This window comes from Mustela nivalis (genome assembly GCF_964662115.1).
Source record: "Mustela nivalis genome assembly, chromosome: 8".
Classification (NCBI taxonomy): Eukaryota; Metazoa; Chordata; class Mammalia; order Carnivora; family Mustelidae; genus Mustela; species Mustela nivalis.
In genome coordinates this window covers 76,885,181-76,903,214 of record NC_139027.1, presented here as the reverse complement: position 1 = coordinate 76,903,214, position 18,034 = coordinate 76,885,181, and the positions used below count along the sequence as shown (strand labels likewise).

The following is an 18,034-nucleotide window of genomic DNA, read 5'->3' as shown; positions in this document are numbered from 1 at the left end:
AAATGCCAGGCACTCTTCTAGACCCTGGGTTTCTAGATGTACGTGAACAAAACAGGTAAGATGCCTGCCAACCTGTGGCATTTACATTCCAGCAGGCCAGGAGAGACCATAAAAGAAAAAGTAGCTGAAGTACAGAATATGGAGAAAAATCAAACAGGGAAGATCCCCAGGAATGGAGAGTGTGCAGTTTTTAACAGGTGATCAGAACAGTGCCACTGAGAAGGTCACATTGGATCAAAGACACAGGTGAATTTCAATCCTGACTCTCACCGTTGGCTCCTTGGGGAGCTGGAGAGTCACTTTCCTCCTGGGTTTGCCTGGAAAATAATCAAACAAGCGGGCTAACCTAAATCAGTAACTTGCCCCCATTTTTCCCCGCTGCGCAGACTCCTTTAGTCAAATGAGGAATACCCCAAACCCTATAGATTAAGATTCCCAGACAAAAGACAGAACATTCTGTTAAGTATGAATTTCCAGGAAACAATGAATCATTTTTTAAAAACATAGTTATATCCCAAATATTGCATGGGACATCTTCATACCAGAGAAGTATTCATGGGGGTGCCTGGGTGGCTCAGTGGGTTAAAGCCTCTGCCTTCGGCTCAGGTCATGACCCCAGGACCTGGGATTGAGCCCCGCATCAGGCTCTCTGCTCAGCGGGGAGCCTGCTTCCTCCTCTCTCTCTGCCTGCCTCTCTGCCTACTTGTGATCTCTATCTGTCAAATAAATAAATTTTTTAAAAAATCTTTGAAAAAAGAAGTATTATGGTTTATCTGAAATTCAAATTTAACTGGGAGTCCGGTCTTTTGTTTGCTAAATCCTGCAGCCTATGGGAGCAGGGGGAGGCACTTTTCAGTCTTCTGAGGCTCTCCTGCCCAGCGGCCTCTCTGAACCTCCATTTCTCTGGAGGAAGTTATCACAGAGAGATAGTGATGGATCTCTGTGGGAAGAATGAGTGATCACCACATTCCAGAGTCAGCCTGAGGTAAAAACCAGGCCAGGAGCCCTAAGATCACAGAGAATTCTCACTAAAATATCCAATGAGAGAGTGTCCTGCCCAGCACCTGGTGGCAGTGGGTGCCCAGAAACTGTGTTTTGTTTGGGTCCAGTTTTCTGGAACACTGCCTTGCCCACCCTCCTGCCAAGCTTTCTGAAGGCCAACTTCTGGTCTGTTTATCCCAGATGGCCCCTTAGCTCCACAGGGCCAGGAAAAGGTTGACAGAGCGTGTTACTGAGTCTGGGAAAGGACCCAGGAAGGCTTGGTGGTTTTCTCTTTTCCCGGAAGTTTGCTCATTCCTGGGCTGGTACCGGAGCTGGGTTTGGCCCTGTCACCTCATTTGTCTTGGAAGGGCTGGCCTAGGGCTATCCCACCCAGTGAGAGCTTAATTAGAAAAAAGGGTGGCATATTTTTAATAAAAAGCAAAAACCACCCTCCAGGCTAGATAAAGAGCAGAAGTGGGAACTGCAAAATACCAGAAGGTTCCTGGCAGGTACTAGAAATGGTCTCTTAATGGCATGAAGTCGAAGCAAGGCCAGTGGCTCCTCCAGAGCCCACAGCTTCAGAACACGCTGTGAGCAGCTGGGACTTCTCAGTTGGCAGCAAGCACTCGTTTTCTCCCTGGGGTAAAATCAGTAGCCAAGGCAGTCTGCTCTCAATTATTTGCCTTGTGGCTGATCTGAGGTGGGAGAACTTCAGCGTGAGGGAGACGAGGACTGGGGACAGAGGGAAAGGAGAGAAGGCGGCCCCGACCAGCAGCCAGGCAGAGCTGGAGGAAAGCACAACACGTCTGTGCCCATTCCTGTTATCTATGGCCGGGTCACAAACCACCCCCAAAATGCAATGGCTTCAAACAACCATGTGTCTTCATTTCTCGTGGTTTCTGTGGGTTGACCCGGCTTGGCTGGACGGTGCTCCCTTGTGGTCCGTCTTGCGGTGGGCTTCCCATGGCAGCAGGAGCTGTAGTCAGCCGAAGCCCCCTCCAGCCTGGGCGTCTGTTCGAAAGCACTCGTTCATGCGTGTGCCTGGTGCCTGGGCTCTCAGACGGTAGGAAGAGCTGGGGGAACGGTGTCCAGGCAGCACCCCCGGTGGCACTAGCGAGGCTTCCTCACGGCATGGCGGGCTCATAGTGTTAGGCTTCTCAAACCGTAGCGACTTTCTCCAGATTGTGTGTTCCCGGAGGCCAAGGCCATCTACGAACCAGTCTCAGAAGTCACACAGTGCTACTTCCACAGCAGTGGCTAAAAGGGCTAGCCCGGCTTCGGAGCCTGAGAGGCTACACACGGTGTGTGCACTCTGGGGGCAGCGTTCATGGGGGGCCATCTGAGGGGAATGAGCTACAAGTGTCATTTCTGTGTGGCTGGGGCTAGGGTAGGACACCGGCTGGCGGAGGACGGGTTGCCTATCAGCCCAGTTTCCAGGCAGAGCGGAGGCTGAAGGGACAGGGATAGCCAGTTTGCTCACTGATGTAAACGATACCCCCAAACCTCGAAGCACAGGGTTCTATGGCACAAAAACCAAGAAACCCGGGTCCTTGGACTGGCTCTGGTTTTCTCTAGCTGTGTGTCTTTGGGCAAGTCCCCAGACCTCCCCGGGCACTGGTTTCCTCATCTTGAAATGGAAGCAGTTGAATTAAATCACTTGAATTCTCCTCTCAGCCCTGAATTAAGAAATAAAACATGTTATGTGAGTCCATCACAGAGCTCAAGCCCCTTTCTCTCTCTCTCAAAAGGCAAAGAGACAAGGGTCCCAGGGCCATTTCAGTACAACTAGAGGAACCAAGTTACATGTCACCAATCCTCCCAATTTGTGGAGCCACAAAACTGATGTGGCTAATTGGGATGTCCAATTCGGGGGACCTACATGTCCCTTCCTGACTGCATGTATGAGCTTTTGTGGACGTGTGTGCGTGTCTGTGCTTATGTGGTATAAATGTCGGGCAAGTGTCCCACTAGCCATTGTTTTTGCTCAAGAAAAGACTGCCAGCCGGATAGTTTATCCTGGAAACAGCCCGGAATATCTCACTATTTCTCTAACTATGGGTTGTGTGGCCTTTTAATTTAGCCCTCATTCCAAATGCATGACACGTCCTTTTGACACCTTGAAGAAATGTTTCTCAGATGGCAGGCTGGGCACAGCCACTCCAGGCTGCAAAAGGAAAGCACACAGCCCTGAAAATTAAAAGTGACTTACGTCCTCTCAGGAAATGCTTTCCTTGGGGCTACTCGATGCAGTCATTTATTAAGTAACTTAATCAGGAAAGTAATGCAATCTCAGAGCAATTAAGTCCCTTTCTGGGCACTCCTGGATGCTCCCGATTACAAGGAGAGTAATGTGTTCATGATGGGACATTCAGAAGAAAACCGCTTCCTGGGGCCAAGGAAAGGCTAGCTGCTCAGCTAGGGGAGCTCTGTGTTGCTGAGAAACGTACTTAAACCACTGACTCCGGGAAAACTTCCCCTGGATGGAATGTGAGCAGTTGTTAACGTGGTTTCACTGGCCCAACAGTGGGACAGGCTAAGGTCAGAGAGTCACAGCCCGTCAGAGTGTAAAGAATCTCAAAGCTCTCCTTGCCCACACTTGCCATCTCTCTGCTGAGGAAACACAAAGCAGGACAGTGCCCAAAGCCATCCACCTCTCCTTTGCAGATCTGGGACCAACACCCAGTCTCCCTTCTTGCTTGTCAAGCCCCTTGGCTAAACTAGAGGGGGAAAGGACTCTGGGAGGCTCTGTTGGAATGGTGAGGGGACATTCTGGACTCTCCAAATGACTCAATATTGCAGGAGAACTATCCTGTGCAAGGGTAAATGGCTAGATGAATGCTCTGTGAGAAAATACGTTCAAAAATATACATGGAGGGCCTACTAGGTGCCCAGAACTGCGCTAGAAACCAGGAATACAGCAGAGAGCACAATCTCAAGCCTAGTGAGGGAGTCTACCCTGGAGGAGGTGAAGAGGTAGGCAGAGAGGAGAAGGGAACAAGTGGATGGATAAATGGATGGATGGGTAGTTAATGGATGGATGGCGAGATGGTTAATAGGTAAATGGACAGACGGTTGGTTGGTTGCTACTCTTAGAAAGCTAGGAGAGCAATAACGCAGGAATAAGTTGGGCCTGGAGTCTGGCCCCACCCTGCAAGCCCGCATCTAAGCCAGAATCCCCTCCTGCTCAGAACAATTTAAGGGTCACCCAGTCCTCTATAATTCATCCCTATCTCCCATTGCTGGCGCTCTGATTTTTGTCTTTCGCTGCAATCCCGGTTGATGTCATCACAGCGCCCCACCCCACCCCAACTACTACTAAAAGCCCCTCCTGCCCCTGGGCTGGGGCAGACAGCCCCTCCTGGAATGCCCTCCCCTTCTCTTCAGCACCTCTCCTCACTCCAGGCGTCTCCTCCTGCCCTGCCTGCGCCACCTGCCTAAACTCTTGCAGGATGTGTGCTGTATCTGGCAAGCTGGACTCGTCTCCCCCAGCTCCTGCTCCATTGCCAGGTCACCAAGGACAGCAGCTGTCTTCCCCTGCAGGGTCCCACCGAGTGGAGCATGTGGCTGGACACACAAGAGATGATGTGTAGAGACTCTAGGAGTAATACCCACTCCGGGCAAAGTAAACGGAGGAGGGCCCCAGGGCAGGTGCCTGGCTTGGCTTATCCCTAGGAAAGTCTGAAACCTGGGCTGTCCTCCTCATACCTGCTTCCTACAGCCCCACCTCCTCTACCTCCTTCCTGGGGGCATCCCCTTGGAATCAGAATAGGGTTGAGGCCCAGAATGCTGGGCAGGGATGGGAGATGGGCCTCTTGGGCTGTTGTACAACAAAAACTACTCTTCTGAGCTGAGCGGTGACTCAGTCTCTTGGATCCCCCCCCCCCAAAAAAAAAAAAAAAAAAAAGCTATTTTCATCGTGGCACACGGGAAATGCAGAGGATCCCAGCTCCTAAAGTGTGGACAGCTCTGCCAACCTCATGACCAGTCAGGGATGGGGAAAGAACACCTCCTACTGGTGGGTTTGCCACCCCATTTTACAGAAGGAAAGGTCGAGATCTAAACATAAAACCTCTTAGGTTCCCCGGGTGGTTCCTCTTTCTCCCTGATGTTTGGGTGGGGCTTCTCTGAGCAGGTGAAAGAGAAAGGGTTGGTTAACTCTTACTCAAAACGGCTGCAATTCTGCACTGGAGGAAAACCCCTTAACACATACGGATTTCACAGGGGTCCTTAAACCAGTTTTTGTGCCTTTGGCATCTGGTGAATTCGTAAAAATGCACCCCTTCTGAGAATACTATTTTCTAATGCATAAAATAAAGCATGATTGCAAAGAAAACAAATTATGTTGAAGTAAAGTTAGAAGAGTAATTTTTTGAAGTGATAGAGTAACATACGTGCTTCGTTAGGAACATTTTAAATGGCAAGATCTAGGGGCGCCTGGGTGGCTTAGTCGGTTAAGCTTTGTCTTCAGCCCAGGTCACGATCCTGGGGTTCTGGGATTGAGCTCTGAGTCAGCCTCCTTGCTCAGCGGGGAAACTGCTTCCCTCTGCCTGTCATCCCCCCTACTTGCGCGTGCTCTCTCTCTGACAAATAAATAAATAAAAACTTTAAAAATAAATAAATAAATGGCAAGATCTGGCAGCAGGTCTGATAAGTACCGAAATTTCAGGGGCGAGATGAGCACCATAGCTTCAAGACGGCTGCACCAATGTTAACGTGCTATGAGAATATCCATGGTTTCTGCTGGGGGGCAAGTCATCAATATTGCCTAACACTGCTTTGGTGGAAGCGTACATTCTTTTAAAAAACAGCTAGATTTCAGTGAGGGATTGCTGAAAACGCAGATTCAATTTTTTTCCCTCCCAAATTCACAGCTAACTTGGACGCTGCCCGCGGACCCCCTCAGTCAGCATCATCACGGAGTGACTGACTGTTTAAGGAGGGATCGTGAGCAAAAGCCCGAGGACCTCCTACCCCAGACCAAGTCCCCAGCACACCTCCAGACCCTGAAGGAAATGTGCTCGGATCAAATTAAATACTTCTCAGCTTCCACCATGGGCGAGGTATGGAGAGCACACTACGCCTGCCCCCATGTCCAGCTCATTCCTGAAAGTCTGGGGTTTTGCATCGAGGGGCTTTATTTTCATTTAGATGTATTTGGCAGTCGAGGGAGGTGTCCCGGGTCTGCAAAAGGGAGACCTGTGCAGCAGCAGGAAACATTCAAGAACAGTTCATCCTTAGGAAAATATCCTCCCTCTGACACATCAGCCAGCTTGGTCAGCCCGGCGGAGGGGGGTGGGGTGTTGCTGCGCAGTCGGAAATGAATCTCCATTCCAGAATGAGCCAATTACTTCAACAGGACGGCTTCCTCCTGCCCCTGCCCTGGCTGAAAGAAAATACCAGTGAGGTGGTGTTGCACTAGCTTGGCCTCACAGCCGGGTTCAGGTTGTCCTGGGGAATGGCCCCGAGGGGGCAGAGGGCCCCAGCCTGACAGCAACGCTCCATCGAACAGGCACCCATTAGCCCTCCTGGCATCTGGGTGGGCTCCCCTCTGCTCCCACCCAGTCATAGCCAATGTACTCAACCTTAACTGAAGAGTTCTACTGCTCAGAGGAGCAATACAGGCCAGTGGTTACAGGCTCAGACTTTGCCAGCCGACCTCGGTTCAACTCCTTGTTCTGCCACTTTGGTAACTCAACCTCCCGTAACTTAACCCCAAGCACTGGCCTCCCCATCTGTAATATGGGCCTAATAATGGTATCTGCTTCAGAGGGTTGTCAGGGAAATCAGTGAAATGCTGAGTCTAAAGCCCCTTGCTCGGTGTCAGCACATAGTAAAACATAGTAAAATGTGCAATAAAAGCGATTACTTATAAATTTAAAAAAAGACCTGTTTTTGAGCTCCTGTTGGGATATGGCACCCTCGGCATGCTGGGCCATTTCCGTGTTCAAGGATGGACAAGGGCTGTGAGGGAGAAATTACTCAGTTAATTTTGAACAGCTATCGGAAAGGGGAAATATTTGGTGTTTAAGAAAATCGACCATGTTACCTAAAAGCTAAAAATGGTACCTGCCCTTGATCATGGTCACTGCCCCTGGTGCTGTGGCATTGGGTGGATGAGTGCAAAGATTTTTCTATCCACTTGTGTTTGTCAGGCTAGTGGCTGTGAAGGGAGACAAAGGCTCTGCCCTTGACCCACAAAAAGGGTTGCTGGAAACTCCCAGGAAGCACCAGGCCCCCAGCTTTTGGCTGTGGCCCAGAAGTCTTTCCAGCTGCCCACATCACAGATCCAGTGGGAGCTCAAGGCTGGGGGCCTGGGGTCTGAATTCCTGCAAGAGAATGCCGCCTTCTGTGTGCATGTGCATATGGGCATTTTCTTAGGAAGAGGGCTTTCCTCGAATTTCCAATGGGATCTCTGAGCCCTGGAGCTAGGGAGCTACGGCTCTTCAGAATAGTTTCAGCATCTTGTATGGTTCTCAAGCTCCACTGCAAACATGAGTCCTTTCTCTGCCCTAAGACTGCATTTGCCATCCCCGGCTGTAACCCGATGGACCCAGAATAAACGTGCATCAGTGGATCCTGAATATTCCTACATATTTTGACTTTTCCCAGAAATCTCACTGTCTCACTTTGGGGAGCTGGAAGAAGAAAGGTGATGAACGCAAACCCGCGGGGGCCTGCCCGGGCAGAGCCCAGGTAGGTCAAGAAGGTTCAGCCAGACTTTAGTCTGTCTCACCCATGTCTTGCGCCCTCTTTCTTATTTCTCCCTGTTGTTCCAACCCCTCTCAAGACCACCTTTTCAAAGAAGGTTTCCTTGCTCACCTGGACATACAATATTTTCTCTCTCTCCGCCTCTGTGCCCGGCCATTTTCAATCGCTTCTCAGAGCCCGGTTCTGTTGGCCAACCAGGCCATTAACTTCTAGAAGACAGTATGGCGTCCTCTTCTCTTCTCGCCCTCACAGAGCCTAGCACAGAGTCAGACATGAGTAGAAGCAATTCGAATACTCCTTAGACTGGTACTTTAGGGAAAAAAGTATATTTGTTTCATTGGCCAGAATGGGATAACATTGAATTGAACTGAATTGCTGGTGGGCATTGTTAGTATTGATCTGGATGATATTTGACCTTCCAGAAAAGTCTCAGGTTAAATATGAGCTAAGGGAGGAAAATCTAGTAGAAATTACAGATTCCAGGGCCCTTAGATGGCTCAGTTGTTAAGTATCTGCCTTTGGCTCAGATCATGATCTCGGGGTCCTGAGATCGAGCCCCACATCGGGTTCTCTGCTTAGCGGGAGGCCAGCTTCTCCCTCTCACACTCCCCCTGCTTATGTTCCCTCTCTCGCTGTGTCTCTCTCTGTCAAACAAATAAATAAGCAAATAAAATATTTAAAAAAAAATAGAAACTACAGGGGCACGTGCATGGCTCAGTGGGTTAATAGCCTCTGGTTCGGCTCAGGTCATGATCTCAGGGTCCTGGGATCAAGCCCCACCTCGGGCTCTCTGCTCAGGAGGGAGCCTGTGTCCTCCTCACTCTCTGCCTGCTGCTCTGCCTACTTGTGATCTCTATCTGTCAAATAAATAAATAAAATCTTTAAAAAAAAATAGAAACTACAGATTTCTTAAGAATGGCCTTGGGGCGCCTGGGTGGCTCAGTGGGTTAAAGCCTCTGCCTTTGGCTCAGGTCATGATCTCAGGGTCCTGGGATCGAACCCCACATGGGGCTCTCTGCTCAGCAGGGAGCCTGCATCCTCCTCTCTCTCTGCCTCCTTCTCTGCCTACTTGCGATCTCTGTTGTCAAATTAACAAATAAAATCTTAAAAAAAAAAAAAAAAAGAATGGCCTTATTCCAGCCCCGTTCTAAGTAGCCACAAAGTCTGCAGCATGTTGAGCATACAAATTTTTCTAATGAAGAACGCCTGCTATTCAGAAAGGGAAAACCTCAGTCACTGGATGTATTTGCCCTTTCCAATTCTAGCTTCTACCTCTTACCAGCTAAATCTTTTTCCCCCAAGCCCCCAATTATGACTAAATTCTCAGACAGAACTGGTTTGGGGATAACCAGAGGTATATTCACCAACCCACCAAGGGTGAAATTGTCCCCGTGAATTCAGAAATTAAGTTCTCATGTGAGTATGAGGCGGCAGGCCACATGTGACTCTGCTTTGAATTGGGGCTCTGCTCCCTCTTCTTTTTCACCCCGTCACACAAGCTAGAGAGGCACCTGTCTGGGGGAATGAGGGCAGAAGAAGAGAGAGCCCTGGCGGCAACTTGCAATGTCTCTAAGGGCTTCTGTTCATCCACTCCCATTTCGTTGGTCAAGTTGGTCATGCGGCCAAGCCCAGGCTCAATGAGGCAGAGACTTAGGCTTCTCCCATAAAGGAATAAGTGGGTGATGATAGACACATATCACAGAAGTGGAAGAGTCCGTGGAAATCACTCCAGATGGCTGAAGCCTTGAGTAGGAAGTGGGCAGTGTGGCGAGATGAGCTGGATACGTGCACAGAGTCTGATGACAAGGGGCCTCAGAAACCAAGCTAAGGGGTCTGGAATTCATCCTGAGGTGAATGGGTGGCATTAGAGGAATTTAAGCACAGAGTCGCCCAGTCACATCTGTGCTCTAAGTTGGTGGCTCTGGATGATTCTTGATTGAAGGACTGAAAAAACATCACGCTGGGAAGTTTAGAAGAAGGAGAAGCAAAGGAACCAACATCTGCTTGATGGCTCTTATGTACTAAGTGCTAGACGTCTACATTCCATAGCAGACTAGAACAGTAGTCCACTCATCACCTCATTCTGCCAGGTCTGGGTTCACAGTCCCTGCAGATTGGGTAGGGGACCAGAGTCCCACCCACCCACCCAACATCCCTGACTGCAGTGGGAATCACTGGGCCCAAGATAAGCCTATAAGATTCCCTCTCCCCCACCCCCTGCCTTTCCCTCTCTCTCTCCCTCTTCCCCACTTCTCTCTCTCCCTCTCCCCTCCAACTTCCTCTCCTTCTCTCCATTCCCCCCCACCCCAAATTCTGAACCTCCAACAGAGAGTTTAGAGTGCCTCCTGAGTGGCTGAATCAGGGGCTCAATGAAAAGCTGGGGAAGTATTAAACGGAGTGGCATCAGGGAAAGCTGCTCTTCAGAGAGAAAACAAGGATGCTCAGAGGGGAGCAGAGGAGAGACTGCTCTGCCACTGGGGGGGAGGAAGAGCCTTGATTTCTTGAACTACTGTCCAGCTTCTGGCTTCACCCTGTTAAGGACAGTGGTGTTCCCTGCCCTTGAAGCCACATGCTACTCCTGAATCCTTATAATAAATTTATTCTTTTGTTTCTCCTGTTAGTCTGAGTGGATTTCCGTGGCTTGTATCCCAAAATACCTTGACTTAGACACTTAATTCCCAGAGTCCCCCAAGCTCACCCCAGGCACAATGGGACCCTGAGTCCATCCCAACTTTACTAGCTGTGGACTGAGGCTGCCATCCAGCTTGCTCTGGTCACAGTGGGCTCCTGCCCAGCTAGGGCTAACAAAGACTGAAGGCCACAAACCCCATGGCCTGGGGGCTGGAATCTGAGTTAGGCAGAGATGGCTCTTCCTGGAACCTAGAACCATCTTCCTGACACCTGCAAGGACCTCTCAACCACTGGGAGCTGGAAGTGCCCAGGGAACCTGAGCTTGGAGTGGAAAGGCTTAAGGGGTGAAGGGAGAGCGCTTGGTAAAAAGCTGTCCCAGTCAAGTGGGTCAGAGCCAAACGACCCAGATGGAAGTACTCGGGTTTTCTGATAGCTGCCCCTCAGTGTCACCACCTGTGAAACAGAGCTAGGAGTTACGCCTAGCTCATGGAGGTGTTTCGAGGTTATGTGAGATACCACAGTTCCTGGCACATAATAGGCATTCAGCAAATTCTTCCTATTATTATGATCCTGTTGCCATTAGAGAGGAACTAACGGCAATTAGTTTTGGTTTTTACTACGGGTTTTGGCATCCAGGACTGAAATTTCATAGGCTCTTTACCATCTGTATGGTAAGTTGGTCAAGTTGCTTAGCCTCTGAGCCTGTCTTCTCCTCCATAAATGCTGATAATACCCATTTCATAGGATTATGGTACCCATTATACACTAGTATACTGCTCTGTGCATAAAGGATACTCTCTTAGCAGAAGCTATTTTTCATTTTAAGCCATAACAGGCTCCATCTTGGGGCCCGGAGGACTGATGAGGAAGGAGTTGAGGGGTGGGCATTTACTCAAGGTCACAACACAAAATCCACACTTGCCTGTGGAGCTCTCATTAGGCTTTGTGAGAACAAAACAACAGAAGCAGCAGCCTTGGTCTCGACCCCATAGGAACATGCTATGTCACACTTGCATGCAGCTGTCGTTTGATTTCTGAGACTTGTCTTAATGAGACCAAAATCCTGGAAACATCATAAGATAATGCAAAACATTATGGCAGCTGAAGTTCTCCTGTCCATCTCCAAACAGGGACCCAGCCTTTTCACATACATTAGTTAGTTCATCTTGTCTTCCCCAAACCCTGGGAACAACGTGTTTCTTACGCCAACTTTTTTTTTTTTTTAAGATTTTATTTTTATTTATTTGACAGAGAAATCACAAGTAGGCAGAGAGGCAGGCATAGAGAGGAAGGAAGCAGGCTCCCCGCTGAGCAGAGCCTGATGCGGGTCTTAATTCCAGGACCCTGAGATCATGACCTGAGCCAAAGGCAGAGGCTTAACTCACTGAGCCACCCAGGCTCCCCGTTACACCAACTTTTTAATTCTCCCTGGACTGGCAAACTGACTCCATAAGATTAAGTGACTTACCTTTGGTCACACTGGGTCACACTGTTACTAAGGGGCGGAGGCAGTGTTTAAGCAGATAGCCTGACTCCAAACCCTGCCCTCGAGCAAAGCTGCTGCAGGTGGTGAGCTGCAGAGATCCAGGTAGTCTCCTGTGTGCAAGTTCCAGGATTCCAACTGCTCCAGGGCCTCCAGCCACATCTCTGAACATTTCCCACAGTGCTTAGCCCAGTTCTGTCCATTCCACAGAGGTCTGATAATATTTGTCACCTGGAAATTAAATCTGCCTTTTGACACTTAAGACAAGTGCTTTCTGAAATAACATCGATTGTATGTAATTATGCAAACACACTAACCCATCACATCCCGGTAACAGAAGCCTTAGTTATTAAGCACCTATTGTGAACCAGATGTTGTGTAAACTTTATCCCTAATCCCAAATGCAACTGTATTCAATTCAACAAGAAATTGTTGTTGAATGCTTATTGTGCACCAAGCCCTGGGTAATTATTCTCATTTTCCAAATGAGCAAAACAGGCTCCAAGAGTGAGTAATTTACTACAGTGATGGGTCTGGACCAAGGACCCAGTTCTGTCTGACAACAAAGCCCATGCCCTCTGTTCCACCCACACCACTGTCCCCAACGGTGAGCATTTACTAACAGTGCAACTATACTAGAAAGATTGGAACAAAGATGGTAATTGCCAGAGGGCCAGCCACACCTGTCATCAAAAACTCGATGCCACAGTGCTACCAGAGGACATCTATTTGAGGCTGACATTGTCCTGGTCCTTCTGCAACAGCCTCGCACACAGGTTTTCCTAAGCTCTGTGCCCTCCCCAGCAGGGCTGTATCTTGTTTCTACTGACTTTATTAGAGCGTTTTCACAGCACGGTGCATAAATTAATTAGCACACATTCTTCGATCAGAAACAGCCCCAGGATTTTAGCCTTAATTCACAGAGACAACAAAATAAAGTATTAGATTTCCAAGTTAAGAACAATCTGGCTTTTTTCAGCTTCCCTTTAAAAGATGCAGAACTTGGTGGAAAGCCCTGTGTGGCTGCTTCCAATGGCTGGGGGAGAGTGCCCTCTTGCCTAGGTGCCACCCAAATCGGGAGAGCCAACAGCAGTCACTAGCCAGGGGGCGGGGGTATCACTGATGAGTGGGGTTGATGCATTGTAATTAATGCTAATCAAAATAGATACTGCAGGAGAGAGAAGTGCCAAGCCAGGAATCCCTACTCCCGGATAGAATTTCTCACAGGTAATGGAAAGAAGAAAAAAAAAAGTCACTTCTTATAGGAAACCTGATCTACACGTTGCCTACAGAGGATTTTTGTAAAGTAACTAAGGAAATGCAACTAAAGACAGCAGCCCCAGAAAAATTAGACCAGCTCGACTTAGAAAACTTTCTTTCCTGCAACCCAAGGGAACCTGGTAACGCTACAGGCAGTTAGAAAGAATTTCTAACAGCCGCGAGTACAGTCTGCAGTTTCTATGTGGCCCTACAGAGACTCTCTGGCTCCTAGTGCTTCTGGTTGGAGGAAGCCCGCAAATGTCTCTGAGACTTCCCCTACAAAGAGGAGGAGAGCTGGGAGGGAAGAACAGGAGAAAAGAAGAGGAAAAAGGCCGTTTTTTCTACTGGCCTGGTACTCGGCAGTTGCAGCTGTCAGTCAAATTCCACTGGTCATTCAGGCATCCATTCAAACATTTCCTGGGCACCCACTGTGTGCAAGGCAGATCCGGATTCCCGGAGGAGGGGAGGACACGCAGGTGGGTAGAGGTGGTGGAGATAACAGGGTTAAAAGCCAGTGACTGTTCCCCAGAGGTCCTGCGATCAAACCCTGGCAAACTAGTGCACCCCAAGGGAGCGCACATCCCCAATGCGCCCTACTTCTAGTGGCCTCTCTGCCAGCGCAAACGTTCAGCTAGTGCTGGCGGCCGGTGGGTACTGAGGCACCATCTGGCCCTCCTGGCGCCCTCTCCCTCCTCCACTAGAGGCCTGGGGACTACTGCGCACCCACCCAACGACCCTGACTCTGGGACCTGCCGCTTGGGGGCTCTCTCGGGCAAACTTGGCCAAGGCAGGTTTAAGGACGCAAAGGCCCTCTCGGGCCCACACAAAAGAAAGAAGAAAAACAAACAAACAAACAAACAAACAAACAAAACCCCAAGAACAAAAATCGGGCGGCGGACTTAGGCTGCTTCCTTAACCCAAAACCGAGAGCCTGGCCGCCTCACCCGGATGCCCGGCCCGCCGTGCCCACACCCCAACAACCTCTCCGCCGGCGAAGGGGCCCGGTGTACCCTGCCAGTTCCCCTGCCAGCCCGGGAGGGAGCGTGGCGCAGGCAGGAAGGGACTCCAGCCCTGACCGCGACCGCGGGCGGGGAGAGAAGGCAGAGAGAGCCAGGCTGGGCGCCATCCGAGGGCGGACAGCGCCCTGGGCCTGGGTACCCGCCTCAGGTCCCGCTTGGTCTTTCTCGGTGCTGGTGCCTTCTCGGGCTGAGTCACCGATTTGCCGGCCTCCAAACGGGACCCCAGCCCTAGTTCTCACTCTTTTCGTTGGAACAAGAATCCCTGTGAGCCCGCGACCTCCGAACCACTAGTTTGCCAGGGTTTGTCTCGGGAGGGCCTTCTAGGCCGCCTCGTGGGTGTGGAACAAAAGGCCCAGAGAGGGACCCTGCTACTCCGGCCCTGAGGGGCTTGTGACCGTGCCAGGCACATGCGGCGTCGGTGACGCCCCGAGTCGCGCTTTTTCTGGAGGGCTAACGCTGGGAGTCCAGCGCGAAACCTTTCCCGGGGTTGGGATGCCTTGGGGGGTCACTTTCTGAAATGGAGATTTATGTGAGTGGAATGCCTGCGCCTTGACTGCCCCCAAACGTTGGGCAACACAGAAAACCGTGGAGTGCCGGGTTTTGCAAATACTACTCTGGGTCTCCCCCGACCACGGGGCCGCCATGCAACCTGAGGGGCCCTAGGGCCCAGGGCCCCGCCGCAGGGAGGCCGCGGGAGCCTCAGCGAACACCGGCCCTGCGCCACTTGCCCGCTTGCAACGAAACGCGCAGCGGTCTAGGCGGATGTGGGAGGCCAGGTCTCAGCTAGGGTGCTGCGGGAATAGGGGGCGCTGACGCTCACCACCTCCACCCCCACCCCTGGCAGCGATGTCCCAGATGTCGCAACCTGGTGCGACCTGCGCTATGGGGAGGTCCCCAGGGATTGGCGGCTCCAAAGCCATAGTATGTCCTGACTCAGGTTAAGGGGTGGGGGTGGGGGGTGGTCTGCAGCCTTCAAAGACTGGAAAAAGTAAAGATTTAAAAAACCGTTTCTGGCCTTCCGTTTTGACACCGAGCACCCCGCCCCCTCGCTCCTTCCTCTGCTAGCGTTGGAAATAGCCTTCAAGCAGCTCCTCCTACATCACCCCGTTCTTTCCCAAATGGCCTCAACCCAAGATCAGGGAAGCCCCTAGGAGGCTGGTGAGGTTGCATTCTCCTTTCTGAAGAAGTTCTGTTAGTGGGCAATATGCTAGCACTGGACTGGGCATCAGGTGCCATCTGTGGGGGCGGGGTGGTTGCTGGGGCCTTGCTCTGGGGAGTTCCAGACACAAAAGCCCCCAGACTGTTCCTGAGCAAGGGGCAGGGACAGTCTGTCAGTGAGTTCACCTATGTACCTGCACTGCTGCCTTCCAGAAAGTGTGATCCCATGGGACCTCCAGCACACCTTGGAGGCGAAAGGACACATTTCAGTGAGTGCCCAATTTCCACCTACCTACAAGTTTTCCCCTTCCCCACCATAGAACCTGTCTTATTTGTGCCTGATGAAGTGACCAGTGCAGACCTCCCCAGCATGTCTTCAGATGGAAGGAATATGGGATTGGATAGATTGGGGTGGGTTAGAACCAAGGCTTCTCCAGCAGCTGCTCTGAGCATTGGAACCTGAAGCCAAGGTTGCCTTAACTCACCTCACCCAAATACTGCCAGGTGCTCTGTCCTGTGGCAAATACTACCAGCAAGGGGGCAAGGCAGAGAGGGGGCTTCAGATGGTGGAGAGTCTAGCTGAGCTTGTAACCTTTATAGGGCAGGCACTCAGCTGTCCCTGCTAACAAGAGGTTCTAGCCCAGACCTGCTAGAGCCAGTTTCCTACGATATGGAGGGAAGGGGAGAGCTGGTGGCATAGGCACATACACCCAGACATTGGGTCATGGTGTTCCAGGTTTTCCATGCTTGCTCTGTGATGACTTTTCACATGGCGCACATGATATTATCCAGGTCCACGGCTATGCTTTTGGCACGGGTGACTCTGGGGCTTGGCAGCCAGGGGTCCCAAAAAAGGCAAAGCTGGAAAGAACAGTGAGTCTGAAGTTTCAGAAAACATGCCTTAGCTGACCAGGGCAGAACCCAGCTCTGGGGGAAGTTCAATCCTGAAGTTCCAACAGACCAGGAAGGGGTAGATTCATGGTGGAAGTTCAGGCTAAAGCTGCAAAATTCACTTGCCTTTTCAAGCTGAGGATTCTCAGACCCAGCCCTCCCCAGAATCAGCAGGGACACAAGAAAGATCACACAAGCCTCATCTACTAGTGAGAGAAAGTGAAGTGGAACAGATCATAAGCCCAGTCTTATATCAAGAATCTACTGCCTAAGCCCACTCACATGGTGAGTGGTCCCCACTCCCCCTCAGCCCAGCCTGACCTTGCCAAGATGTAAGATGGCCATGGTTGAGAGCTTGGACCAACTTCCTATCATTAACCATGTGGCTGAAGATGAGGTCTTGGAAAGAGTAGGCTGCCCATTCTTGGGGGTCAGCAAGGTAGACTGTGAACATTAGTGCAGCCGGGGAGAAATACTTTGCCATGTCTTCCAGAGGCCTCTAAGACTGACTGTTGTGTGAATCCCGGGTAGCAGCACACAGGACTGGGGATAGAGTGGCCTGGATGCAGCAGGGCTCCTCCCACCCAATAGACACATCGGAAGATGCTACCTGCATGTCTACAGGGAGCTGTCCCTAGCACTGGCTTGGAACCTACTATTACAGCCCTGATCTCATAACACACACCCAGGAGGCCTCCAAAAGCAAGTCTTAGCGTGAGTCTCAGGGTTCCACTCTTTCATGCCTGCAACTCCCCCAGAGGACTTCTAGACTGATAAAGCAGGGGGAAACTTCTGGAAATCTCACTAAGGAGATGAAATAAACTCTGACTTTTCTCCTAGACACCAAGCAAAGCAAAAACTTGAACCCAAGGTTCTGGACGCCCATCTGGTGCTCCTAGCACAACCTCCAGAGAAAATTTTAAAGGATGGGGTGGGGGAGATTTGTGGCCTAGACAAAGGTTCCACAGTTCTAAGCTGAGGGCAGAGTCCAGGCTCTGTGCTGGCCTGGGTCCTGGAACTGGAAGCAGAGTTGACTCTGGCCTCCCAACAGCTCAGAGCAAAGACCAGGAAACCGAAATGAAAAGGACCAGTCGGGGAAGAAGCTAAGCCCCGGGTTTTTCAAAACCGTAGAAACAGCAGCAGCACCCCTCTCCCCCGCCTTCCAACTCCAGATCTTCCACCTACTTTTCCATGTCCTCCTCCAGGAGAACCAGCACCACTGCTTCCATGCACTCCCTTATAGAGACACACACGAAAAAACCAGGATTCCCTTTTTAAGACCCTTATTCCGGAGCTCCGAGATCTGGTTCCCAGGCTGGAGATGCCCGAAGCCAAGTCCGAGCTCAGAGGCCAGAGGGTGGGACAAGTCTTGCGCCTACTCTGCCCTCCCGGACCACCCACCGGCGAAGGCCACGGGCGTCCTAGACTCTATGCCCTCGCCTCCCCGTGAGCAGACTGCTGGCGCAGCAGACAGGAGTCACTTTTCTTAGAGGCCCCAAGTTAGTGCCTGGCGTTTCCTGGGCCGTGGTACCCTTAGGGTTAAGTGTGAGTCCCTGCCCGGCAAAGAGCAGAAAGCACAGAGCTGGGGCGGTACCGACCTCGGGGCAGCCGGCCGCGTTAGGAGAAAGAGGAAAGGCGGGATCCTCCAAGAAGTTGATTCTCAGGCGTCCGCCTGCGGCCACTGCCAAATCTTCTCCACTTCTGTCTCCTACTCCCTCCCCCTTTCCCTCGAAGACCGCCCAGGTCCGGAGTTCCTAGGATGGGGGCGGGGCGCTGTCAGGAGGAAAAACCAAATCTTTTGAGAGGCGCCCAAGCACTTCCAAACTCTCCCATCCTACTGGTCCGCTCCAGGGCAGAATCTATCCCCAAAACGCAGGCCCGGGAGGAGGCTGAAGACCTGAAG

At 51.1% G+C, this 18,034-nt stretch overlaps 1 long non-coding RNA gene across 2 annotated transcripts; it reads right to left on the bottom strand.

Moving 5' to 3' along the window:
- Positions 1 to 6,098: 6,098 nt before the first annotated feature.
- On the bottom strand, positions 6,099 to 17,840 carry LOC309871391. 2 transcript variants are annotated; one of them, XR_014315249.1, is made up of 5 exons: positions 17,730 to 17,828; positions 11,243 to 11,383; positions 7,801 to 7,944; positions 6,868 to 6,942; positions 6,099 to 6,364 (listed from the first exon to the last, which is right to left on the bottom strand). It is a non-coding gene; the product is annotated as an uncharacterized lncRNA (long non-coding RNA). The 2 variants fall into 2 exon arrangements; XR_014315248.1 differs by lacking the exon at positions 11,243 to 11,383 and having other exon boundaries at positions 17,730 to 17,840.
- Positions 17,841 to 18,034: the final 194 nt, after the last annotated feature.